Genomic DNA, 11602 nt, shown 5'->3' with positions numbered 1-11602 from the left:
GTTTAAAGGGTTTTGGATGCACAAGTAGTGATCATACTTAGTGCAAAATGAAGGCTAGCAAAAAGATTGAGAAGCGACCAACCAAAAAGCAAAAAATCTCGTACCCAAGCATTAAGCATAAGTAACACCGAATAATGCACCATAAGTAGGATATAAATTTCATTGCATAACTATTGACTTTCGTGCTTGCATAGGGAATCACAAACCTTAAAATCAATATTCTTACTAAAGCACAATTACTCATCAACATGACTCACATATCATATCGTCATATCTCAAAACTATTACTAAGAATCAAGTTTATTTTGTCTAGTGATCTTCATGAAAGTTTTTATTACATCCCCCTTGGATATCTATCACTTTGGGACTATTTTCATGTGTTGCTTTTGATAAGCTCAAACAAATATAAGTGAAGATCATGATCATAATTTTTTCTTTCTCTCAAAATAATCTAAGTGAAGCAAGAGAGAATTTCTTCAAAACTTTACTAAATCGCAAATGAATCTAAGTGAAGCATGAGAGCATTTATTCAAAATTAACAAAGCACACCGTGCTCAAAAAGATATAAGTGAAGTACTAGAGCAAATCCATGGCTCTAAAAATTTAAGTGAAGCATAGGAGCAAGCATAGCATAATTTTTGGCTCTCTCAAAAGGATGTGTCCAGCAAGGATTCAACACTTAAAATACAAAGCAAAACAAGCAAAGACTCATATCATACAAGATGCTTCAAGCAAAACACATATCATGTGACGAATAAAAATATAGTTTCAAGTAAAATACCGATGGTCGTTAGAAGAAAGCGGGGATGCCACTCGGGACATCCCCAAACTTAGTTGCTTTCTACTTCTTTGAATATTATCTTGGTGTGCCTCGTGCATCCCCAAGCTTAGCCTTTTGCCTATCCTTATTCCTTCATCCATCGTAAGATAACCCAAAACTTGAAAACTCCAATCACACAAAACTCAAACAAAACCTTCGTGAGATCTGTTAGTATAAGAAACCAAACCACTATTATAGGTACTGTAGCAAACCTATTATTATTTTGTTTTTGCATTATATCTACTGTATTCCAACTTCTCTATGGCGAAAACTCATCAAAGAAAAGCATAGAATCATCAAAACAAGCACACAACGCAAAGAAAACAGAATCTGTCAAAAACAGAACAGTCTGTAGCAATCTGAAAATTTAGAATACTTCTGTAACTCAAACAATTATGAACTAAACTAGTGGACGTGAGTAATTTGTCTATTAATCCTCTTCAAAAAGAATCAACTTAAAATCACTCTTCTGTTAAAAATGACAAATAATCTCGTGAGCACAAAAGTTTCTATTTTTCAGCAAGATCAAATAAACTTTCACCCAAGTCTTCCCAAAGGTCTTGCTTGGCACGAACACTAACTAAAACACACAAAAAACACAATCATAACAGTAGCATAATTGTGCTAACACTCAAGAACAGAAAGCAAAAAGAAAAAATAAATTTTGTTCATTGGATTGCCTCCCAACAAGCGCTATCGTTTTACGCCCCTAGCTAGGCATAACGCGTAGGATCTAAGTTTTGTCATCTTTAGTTCTAGATCCAGAAGACGCCCTCATGATTGATTCATATGGTGGCCTAATTCTTGTTCTAGGGAAGTGTTCCATTCCCTTCCTTAGTGGAAATTGAAATTTAATATTGCCTTCTTTCATATCAATCACGGCACCAATAGTACGCAAAAACGGTCTACCAAGAATAATTGGACAAGAAGGATTGCAATCAATATCAAGAACAATAAAATCTATGGGCACACAATTCCTATTTGCAAGAATAAGAACATCATTAATCCTTCCCATAGGATTTTTAATAGTAGAATCCGCTAAGTGCAAATTTAAAGAGCATTCTTCTATATCGGTGAGACCAAGCACATCACATAAAGATTTCAGAATTGTAGAAACACTAGCACCCAAGTCATATAAAGCAAAACACTCATAATTTTTAATCTTGACTTTGATAGCAGGTTCTCATTCATCATGCAATTTTCTAGGAATTGAAACTTCTAATTCCAACTTTTCTTCAAAAGCTTTCATCATAGCATCAACAATATGTTTATTAAAAGCTTTATTTTGTTCATAAGTATGGGGTGAATTTATCATGGATTGCAACAAAGAAATACAATCAACCAAAGAGCAACTATCATAATTAAAGTCTTTTTAATCCAAAATAGTGGGCACATCACTAGTTAAAGTCTTGACCTCTTCAAACCCACTTTTATCAATCTTTTCAACAAGATTTTCACCCTCCGAATCATAGGGACGCCTTCTAACTAAAGTTAACTCTTCTCCAGTCCCTTTTTCATCAATCTTAAATTTACTAAACAAAGATTACGAGAAACAAAATTCAATCTCGCATAAAAAAATTATGACCATCCAAAGATTTAACCCATGAGTTGGGCAATTCCTTAGCATCAGTTTCATCCTTTCCCAAGATTGTGCAACATGCTCATGTTCAAGTTGCTTGAAATTCATGATATGGGTTCTAAGGGAAATAATTTTTGCGGGCGGAAAATACTTAGTGATAAAAGCATCCTTGCACTTGTTCTAAGAATCGATACTATTGCGAGGCAAAGAAGAAAACCAAATTTTTGCGCGATCTTGCAAAGAAAACGGAAATAATTTCAACTTCACAACATCATTGTCCACATCTTTTTGCTTTTGCATGTCGCATAATTCCACGAATGCGTTAATATGGGATGCGGCATCCTCATTAGGAGTACCTGCAAATTGATCTTTCATGACAAGATTCAACAAAGCAGTATTAATATCACAAGATTCCGCACTAGTGTCGGGAGGAGCAATCAGAGTGTTAATGAAATCATTGTTGTTGGTATTTGAGAAATCACACAACTTGGTGTTCTCTTGAGTCATGATGACTGCGCAAAAAGATTGCACTCAAAAACAGATCTGACAAGGAAACGGCAAACGAAAAAGAGGGCGAATAAAACAACAATTTTTTATGAAGTGGGGGAGAGGAAAACGAGAGGCAAATGGCAAATAATGTAAATTGCAAGGAGATGAGATTTATGATTAAGAACCTGGTTGATGTTGAAGATCCTCCTCGGCAACGGTGCATAAATTCCTTTTGATGTCTGCTAGAACTACGTTGATATTTCCCCAAAGAGGAAGGGATGATGCAGTATAGCGACTCTAGGTATTTTCCTCAGCGATGAGACCAAGGTTATCGAACCAGTAGGAGAACCTCCTCACACCACGTAAACAACACCTGCACACAAATGACAAATACTCGCAACCCGGTGTGTTAAAGGGGTTGTCAATCCCTTTCGGGTACGACGCCTCAAGATAGGCAAATAACGTGAGATAAATGTGGTAGATAGGATAAATAGATCGCAGAACAAATAAATTGCAACAAAGTATTTTTGTATTTTTGTTTAATAGACTGAAAATAAATGCAAGGAAAAATAGATCACAAAGGCAAATATGATGAGAAGAGACCTGCGGGCCGTAGGTTTCACTAGTGGCTTCTCTCAAGAAAAATACCAAACAGTGGGAAAACAATTATTGTTGGGCAATTGATAGAACTTCAATCATGACGATATCCAGGCAATGATCATTATATAGGCATCACGTCCAAGATTAGTAGACCGACTCCTGCATGCATCTACTACTATTACTCCACACATCGAGCGCTATCCAGTATGCATCTAATGTATTAAGTTCATGGAGAAACGTAGCAATGCAATAAAAACGATGACATGATGTAGACAGTATCCGTTTATCTATTGCGAAGATATAGATCTCATCTTGTTATCCTTAGTAGCAACGATACATACGTGTTGGTTCCCCTTCTGTCACTGGGATCAAGCACCGTAAGATCGAACCCACTACAAAGCATCTCTTCCCATTGCAAGATAAATAGATCAAGTTGGCCAAACAAAACCCAAATATTGGAGAAGAAATATGAGGCTATAAGCAATCATGCATATAAGAGATCAAAGAAGACTCAAATAACTTTCATGGATAAAAACATAGATCTAATCATAAACTCAAAGTTCATCGGATCCCAACAAACACACCGCCAAAAGACTTACATCATATGGATCTCCAAGAGACCATTGTATTGATAATCAAGAGAGAGAGAGAGGAAGCCATCTAGCTACTAACTACGGACCCATAGGTCTACAAAGAACTACTCACGCATCATAGGAGAGGCACCTATGGAAGTGGTGAACCCCTCCATGACGGTGTCTAGATTGGATCTGGTGGTTCTGGACTCTGCGGCGGGTGGAATAGATTTTTGTCAACTTACCTAGGGTTTCTAAAATATTTGGATATTTATAGAGCAAAGAGGCGGTTCAAGGGGCACCCGAGGTGGGCACAACCCACCAGGGCGCGCCTGGGCCTCTTGTGCAAAAAATGATTGTAAAACATCCAAGAATGATAATATAACAACATGGAACAATCAAAAATTATAGATACATTGGAGACGTGTCACGTGCTCGGGGCAGGCCCAGAGGCTTCTGTCGGTGCAACAAACCTTGAGTCTGTTGCCCTGACTGTCCACATGCACGGGATCAAGATTGAAGCACCAACCCAAGACATAATACAAGAAACCAAGAGATTCGAAGGACCAACAAGAAGATCAGAGGGACCAAGACCAAGCCAGAGAAGCAAGATATCGTCAAGAGAAAGGCCTCCTTTGCCGGGCAAGCGAGCCCGGCAAGGGACGAGGCCACCCCCAGAAGAAGACGACCAAGGCGTCCCGGCAAGGCCTGATGGGACTTGCGGAGGCTAAATCACCTCACCAACCACTCCATGACGACTCACGTCGTTGATCAGTGCGGTGTCAAGCCGTAAAGTGATTACGTGGCAGCCATTCGCCACATGGCAGCCCTTTTCTACCAGAAAACCCACAGATGACACCCGTCCTGCGGCGTGTCAAACAAGCAGGCGTGGAGCTGGCAAGATTGCCCGGCAAGTCTTGTCGGGCAACCAAATATGTGACGTTGAGCGGTGCATTAGATGCGCACTGTCAGCCCACAGAGTTAGGTATGATAGCATTGTTTGCTATCATATCAATGCCTAATGACTACTTTGCCATTGTGGTGACCCCTTGATCTATAAAAGGAGGCCCTTGGCAATGGTAAACGAGGTTAGAAGGTTGGATAACTCACACCCCCATACGCGCGTAGTCGCTGCCGCCCTGAGGCAACCCTTGCCGGGCAAGTGTACTACGCTCCACCACCACATTTCCACCATCAATCCACCAAAAGCAGGAGTAGGGTTTTACGCCTCGTGATGGCCCGAACGGTAAACTGCCCGTGTGATCTCTGTCGTGCTGCCTCACGCTCGTCTGCTCTTTGTGCAACGCGACTCCCCCTGCCGAACCAGCAAGGGGCCTCCTGGTCCCATAGGTGGCCGTGGTTTCCCGCGACATGGCGAAATTAGGCAAAAAGGATACGTGAACGCGGTAATATGCGGAAAATCATACGGCTAAGATGCAAAAAAAAAAAAAACAAGGTAAAATGTGATGCAAAATGTACTCACCATGTAGCCGAAAGCCAGCCACAACATCCGAACCGAAGAAGACAGCAAACGCGCCGTCTGGTGCGTATAAGCCCGCCGATACCAGTCAGGGCAAAGGCTTTGGAATATTCTGTAATCCTAAAAAGGGGTAACAAAAAGCTCATGAAAGCAAGACGGGCGGCGAAGAATGATAGATTTTTGTGGCGAAGGTTGTGATAGGAGAGGACAAATATATACTCTAGCTGTGAGGATCAAATTTTTTGTGGCGTTTGTCTGTTTGGGAATGTTTGTGATTTGATGCGGGAAACGGGAGTGGAAATATTCTGCTTGTAAGGATGATATTTCTCTGTGGAGTCTATGGAGAATGTTGGTGATTGCTGCTTCTGCTGGGCCTGTTTCCGGGTTTGTTTGGATGAAGTTGGCGCTGCAGGATGCATTGGGTGATAACCAACAAACTGCAACTTGAGGTCAGGAGTACTCTGCTTGTTTGTCATCAAGTAGCAACATTTATCATTATTATTGATTTGGTCTAACTAATCCTTGATTAGACTCATGCAATGATGCATGTGTATAATGTGATGTGTGTCAAGCTACTATTTTTGACCGATGTAAGGATAACAAGATTTGTTGAATCCGTCTGTGTGTCATGTATTAGCTGGTCAATTAATTGGTAGTGAGCGTGGAGGACACCAGATGACATTGTAGTACTCCTACTTAGTGGTGTCAAAAACGTTTTTATATTATGAGACAGAGGGATTAGTATTGTAGTACTTCCTCCGTTTATAAATATTTGTCTTTTTAAAGATTTCAAATGGTTACCACATACGGATGTATATAGACAAATTTTAGATTGTAGATTCACTCACTTTGCTCCGTATGTAGTCACTTGTTGAAATCTCTAGAAAGACAAATATTTAGAAACAGAGAGAGTAGTATGCATGTCCACATGTTGGTATGTGTTTGACCATTCAAGTGGGGTGGATACAATGCTGCAAGATACGGAAGGGAATACATGAATAAATGGAATGGTTGAGAAAGGAGGGAGATATTCTTCACGCACAAACACTCGCGAAAGGGGAAGAATAGAGGAAAGAAAAGATGCATGCAGGTCCGGTGGTGGTACTAGCTACCATGGCTACACAGCTAGTAGACGGGTGATGGATGTGAAGGGTAGGGACAAGCTGGGAAAGGTAGGGGGTTGCGTGTCGACCATGCGTGCCACTCACTAATTGCAGCAACGGAACACATGGCGGTTTTACGCTCCATTTGGGCATCATATCCAGCCGTCAGGTGGTCGTTTTCATCAACAGTGCTTACGTGTCCATCCTCGCCCGTTAGGTGGTCGTTTTCCTCTCTAGTACCTACCTTAGCAGATTATATTAGTCAGTTATAAGCCGTGGATATGATTCAAGTTTTAGTTAGTGGACAGGACAGGCTAGCTAGGCTATATACTTATATGCTGAATGCTGCAGCCTGGGGGTGGGGTGCCACGATCTAAAGATCCATATCCATCCTGGGCACATGCAGTACTATCATTCATTCAGCTAAAGGAAAACGAAAGAAAGATAGTGTCGATGGCAACATATGTCACCGTCGACAGATCCCAACATATATACTCCTCTTTCTGTAGATGTCCGTCTAGGGAAATGCAACCCTAGCCAGGAGAAATGTTACTATGGATTACATCCACGCACTTAAGAGCAACTTCAACGGAGCGACCCATTTCATCCGCTCGCATTCGTTTGGGTCGGTGTGGACATAAAAGTCGGCCCAACGCGCCGACCCAAACGGACGCGTGTTCGTTTGGCGTCCGCCTGCCGACCCATTTTCGCTCCATTTTTTAGCCGGATTTGCGTCGGCACGGACACAAGACGGATGCGAGCGCGAGCGCCTTCTTTTTTTCGGGCCCGCTGATCGGTGGCAGCCTCCACCATTTTCCTCAATTTCCCACAAAAACCCTCCAGCCCCACCCCCGCCATGTACGACGACCTAGACGCCGCCGCCGGCCTCGCCTCCCTCGCCACGTCTGGCATGCCGACCGCCCCCTCCGGCAAAGGCAAGCCTCGCGTCCTCCCGCAAGATCGCCGTCGCGCCCAAGCCAAAGAAGGTGCTGACGCCCGAACAACGGGCAAGGGAGTCGGCCAAGAGGAAGAGCCGGAGGCATGCGGCGGACGCGAGGGATGAAGCCATCGCGGCGGCCGCCGTCGCCGCTGCCACGCAGCAGGAGGTCACTAACGCCTGTGTCGTGGCGGCAACGAGGGAGGTGCTCTATATGCTAGGGTTAAATCCTAGCCAGCACGGCCTCGTCAGTGCCGCCGTGGCCGCAGCCAGCACCGGTTCATCCGCGTTCCCTTGGATGATACTGCCCGACTCGCCCCGCGCGTCGGCTTGCACCCCGATGCCCGGCATCCATGTCTACCCGCAGGCCTCTCGCCTCTTCGGGGAGTGCTCGCCCGAGGTGAGTGTGGTTGCGCCTTCCACGCCAGACGTGCTCAAATTCGACGACGAGTGATCTATGGCGGCGAGCGCCATCCTTTTTTTGTATGCCGGCAGGTGTGATGTCATGACCACGGGCTGTGATGTCGTGGTCGAACTCAAGTCCCACCCCTTTTTTGTGTGCTGGCATGTGTGCCCGTCGTTGGCGAGTGCGCCAGCATGAACTGTGTATGAACTGTGTGGTGATATTTTTTAAAGCCGGCATTGTATGTCGGCGCTGGCATGGTATCGACATGAGACAGGGCCGCTGGCAATGCTCTATGGCCGCGGGCCTTTTTCTAAAAAAATGAGTGTAGACATGAAATGGGTCGGTAATTGGGCGCACTGCCGACCCAAATCTAAAATAGGACGGACGAGGACGGGCGGCCGATCCAAACGAACAAAAAACGGACAAAATCGCTGTCTGTTTGGGTTGACCTGTTGGAGTTGCTCTAATACATGAAATACTGTCGTTGACGACATTAACGCTGAGAAAAGGTGAGTATCTGCATACGAGTGGTTGTGCAGTGCACTGGGGTCAAACGTAGGATTCCACATCTTTGCTAGCTAGGACAACACACATATACTGTACTAGAAAGCAAGCAGGTCATCCTGCATGGTACGTGGCACACCGGCCGCCCGGGCATAAATGACAACCGAATCCACGCGACCACCGGTATGTCTGCCATGATAAGACTCTTAGAAATTAATCTTATCATGCATGCATTTGTCATTCAGACCGGTTTGGTTGCGTGTATTCCCGCGTGTATTGGGAAATATCAAGTGATACCAACCCTCCAATGCTCCCATGCTACCAACTTTAAAAATTCAAATTTAAATGTCTCAAGAAAAATACGAAAAAAGTTGTGGATGTTCATGACACATATGTCAACAACCCCTAAAAATTCAGATCCAAGAAGACAAAAGCAAAAATTATACTATTCACATCTGAATTTGTCATTTTTGTTTCTCCATGTGTTATTCGTCTTTAGATCTGCATTAATTAGGGGTTGTCGACACAAGTGTCCTAAACATCCATGATTATTTTCAGAATTTTTTGAACCGTTCGTATTAGAAAATTTAAAGTTTGTAGCATGGGAGAATGTGAGGGCTGGTATCACTGGATATTTTCCGCGTGTATTAGGTTCAACCAGATCCGTGAGATGCAATTTTGGCTAGGTAGCATGCCTCGCATCAAAAGCTCAGTCCGCACGATCTTTAAAGCGTCCCTCAAGCGAAGCCGCTAGGAACACTCAATTTGATCGTCCAGTGCGTCAGGCTCGAGCGATGCAAAAGAGCGCACGTGGATTGCTCAAGCGAGCCCACCTGGTGCGGCCTGGTACGTGGTGTAGGTGAGGTTACACGTGATTTGTTGGTTTAACTCCTAATCTTTACACTTATTAGTCCTTTCTAATCTACACAACGATACTTCAATTTAAGATGATGTATATATAAAAAAGGCACACATTAATGTTGTGGTTCCATTCAGGCGACCGGTCCATAATTTCGTTCACGACAAATGTTCAATTCCGTGTTCATGTTTGGAACTATTTTGAATAAATTTTATTTAATTCATCGTGACGATATACCATTTTAAATTTCCATTAATCAGTATCTTCATCTCGTTATTTCACACAAATTCGTGTTGCACGTTTTGTGTTTTGACAATCGTGTATGAGTAAATCTACATCTTTCTAGTGGATTGTAGAGATGCATATCTGTCGTCTGTTTAATGACACTCTTTAATTTCTTCACCTAGTCTTTTCTAATCTACACTACGATGCTTCGATTCGAAATAAGTTGGACACGAGAAAGATGCACATCGATGTTCCATTTGCACGATTGGTTTGTAGGTTCGTTGACTGTAAATGTTCAAGTTCCCGTTCATCTTTGAAGCTATGCTGGATGAATTTTGGATGAAATTCGGAGTGGCTTCTCTCTGTTCTCACTTATTATCATCAACCTCACCGCATGGACGCCATGTCGCGCCCGACACTGCTGTCGGCGTCGTTTCTCTCGGCCTCCTCGCGTCACGGCCTACTACACTGCCGCCGCCATCACGCACGCACTGCACTTCTCCTCAACATCCTCTACCTCGACACCCTCCTCCTCATCCCTTATCACGAACTTCCCCGTAGTGATGGAGCCACCAACCGGTTTGCCACGTCGTCTATGGGATCGCTCGCCTACGACTCTGTGCTCGTCGCATCGGACGCGACACCACAAAGTTCCCTGCAGTGACGGCACCACCAATTGGTTCGCCACACCATCTACGGGATAGCTTGCGTGCGACTCCGTGCTTGTCGCGTCGGACGCGGCGCCACGACAACCGTCGCCGAGGCACTCTACTATAAGTCTATGTTGCTAAATCTTAATCATATCTAGTGTATGCAACTAAACACCGTGTAGTGCATCAGCCCAGCCAATCCAGACCACCAAACGCTAGGAGATGCAGCCAGCCTATATTCAGACAACCAAACTATGTGCAGGAAATGATGTTTAGCCTGCATTTGTTTAGACAACCCAGTTGAGTTGGATGACCCTACGCCTATGCAAATTTTCGTATGTACCTTACGATGAAGCTTACCTAGAAAGGCTTTATTGCAAAAGAAAGAGTGCAATCCGAGCAATGGTACACCCACGCAGAGATATCTTTTGAAAAGGAGGATGTATCTCCGGCCTCTGCGACGATGCATGCAGCATATTATTAATTATTCACAGAGACCATAGAAGATGATACATCAATAAGCCTGAATCCATCATCTTGACAATGTTGTTGCTACTCCTATCCTCTTGATGAAAGTGTGCCGAATGTCCGGGTCTAATACCAAACAGACATCACATCAAAGCCTAACATCTAAAGCCGGGTGTCCCATCGAAGCCACTACCTGGATTGGGTCCCACATCGGTCTGGTACACTCCCGGTGAGCACCGCACGCTGCAAGGGCCATCACCTCCATCTTCCATCGGTCCATCCTCAGAGCAGAACAGATGCACCGACCTTGCCACGCCTCTCTGCTATCAACGCCACCATGACGCCAGACAACTTCCTCCTCCTGTGCGAGTCCATCTCCACGCATCAGACACCAAGTCTCCACTGCGCCATGCAGCCGAGAGCCACCGTCGACGATACGTTTGATGCCACACCGCTCCACCTTCATGCCATCTCGCGTCGACTCTGAACTACCAGCAACTCCACCACCCTGAGCAGTCCCCGGCTGTCGCCTTCAGGAAGGAACACGACACCAAAGTGCCATCGTCACCCAAACAGAGGAACAGAGGCTTTCGCCTACGCTCATGGCAGAGATGGGGGGAGGGGGGCGTATGATCCACACTGAAGCCTCCAGGAAGGGAATCGGCGCTGAGGGCGTCGACTTTGGTGCGGCCGCCACACCGGCCTGAAGTTTCCCCCGAATCCATGCCCACCCGCCAGATCCGTCTAGGCAGTATTGGCATCGACCGTAGTCGCTACTGCAGCTAGCACGAACCGGACTAGATCGAGTCGAAGACGACGCCTTATGTTTAAGTTTTACGTAATTAGCCATTTGGCAATTTGTGATTGGGAGTGGGGTAGGAGGGACCCACCCCACTTGAAATCATTGGGG

This window comes from Triticum dicoccoides, chromosome 2B, assembly GCF_002162155.2.
Source record: "Triticum dicoccoides isolate Atlit2015 ecotype Zavitan chromosome 2B, WEW_v2.0, whole genome shotgun sequence".
Taxonomy (NCBI): Eukaryota; Viridiplantae; Streptophyta; class Magnoliopsida; order Poales; family Poaceae; genus Triticum; species Triticum dicoccoides.
Note: the sequence above shows the minus strand (reverse complement) of the source record.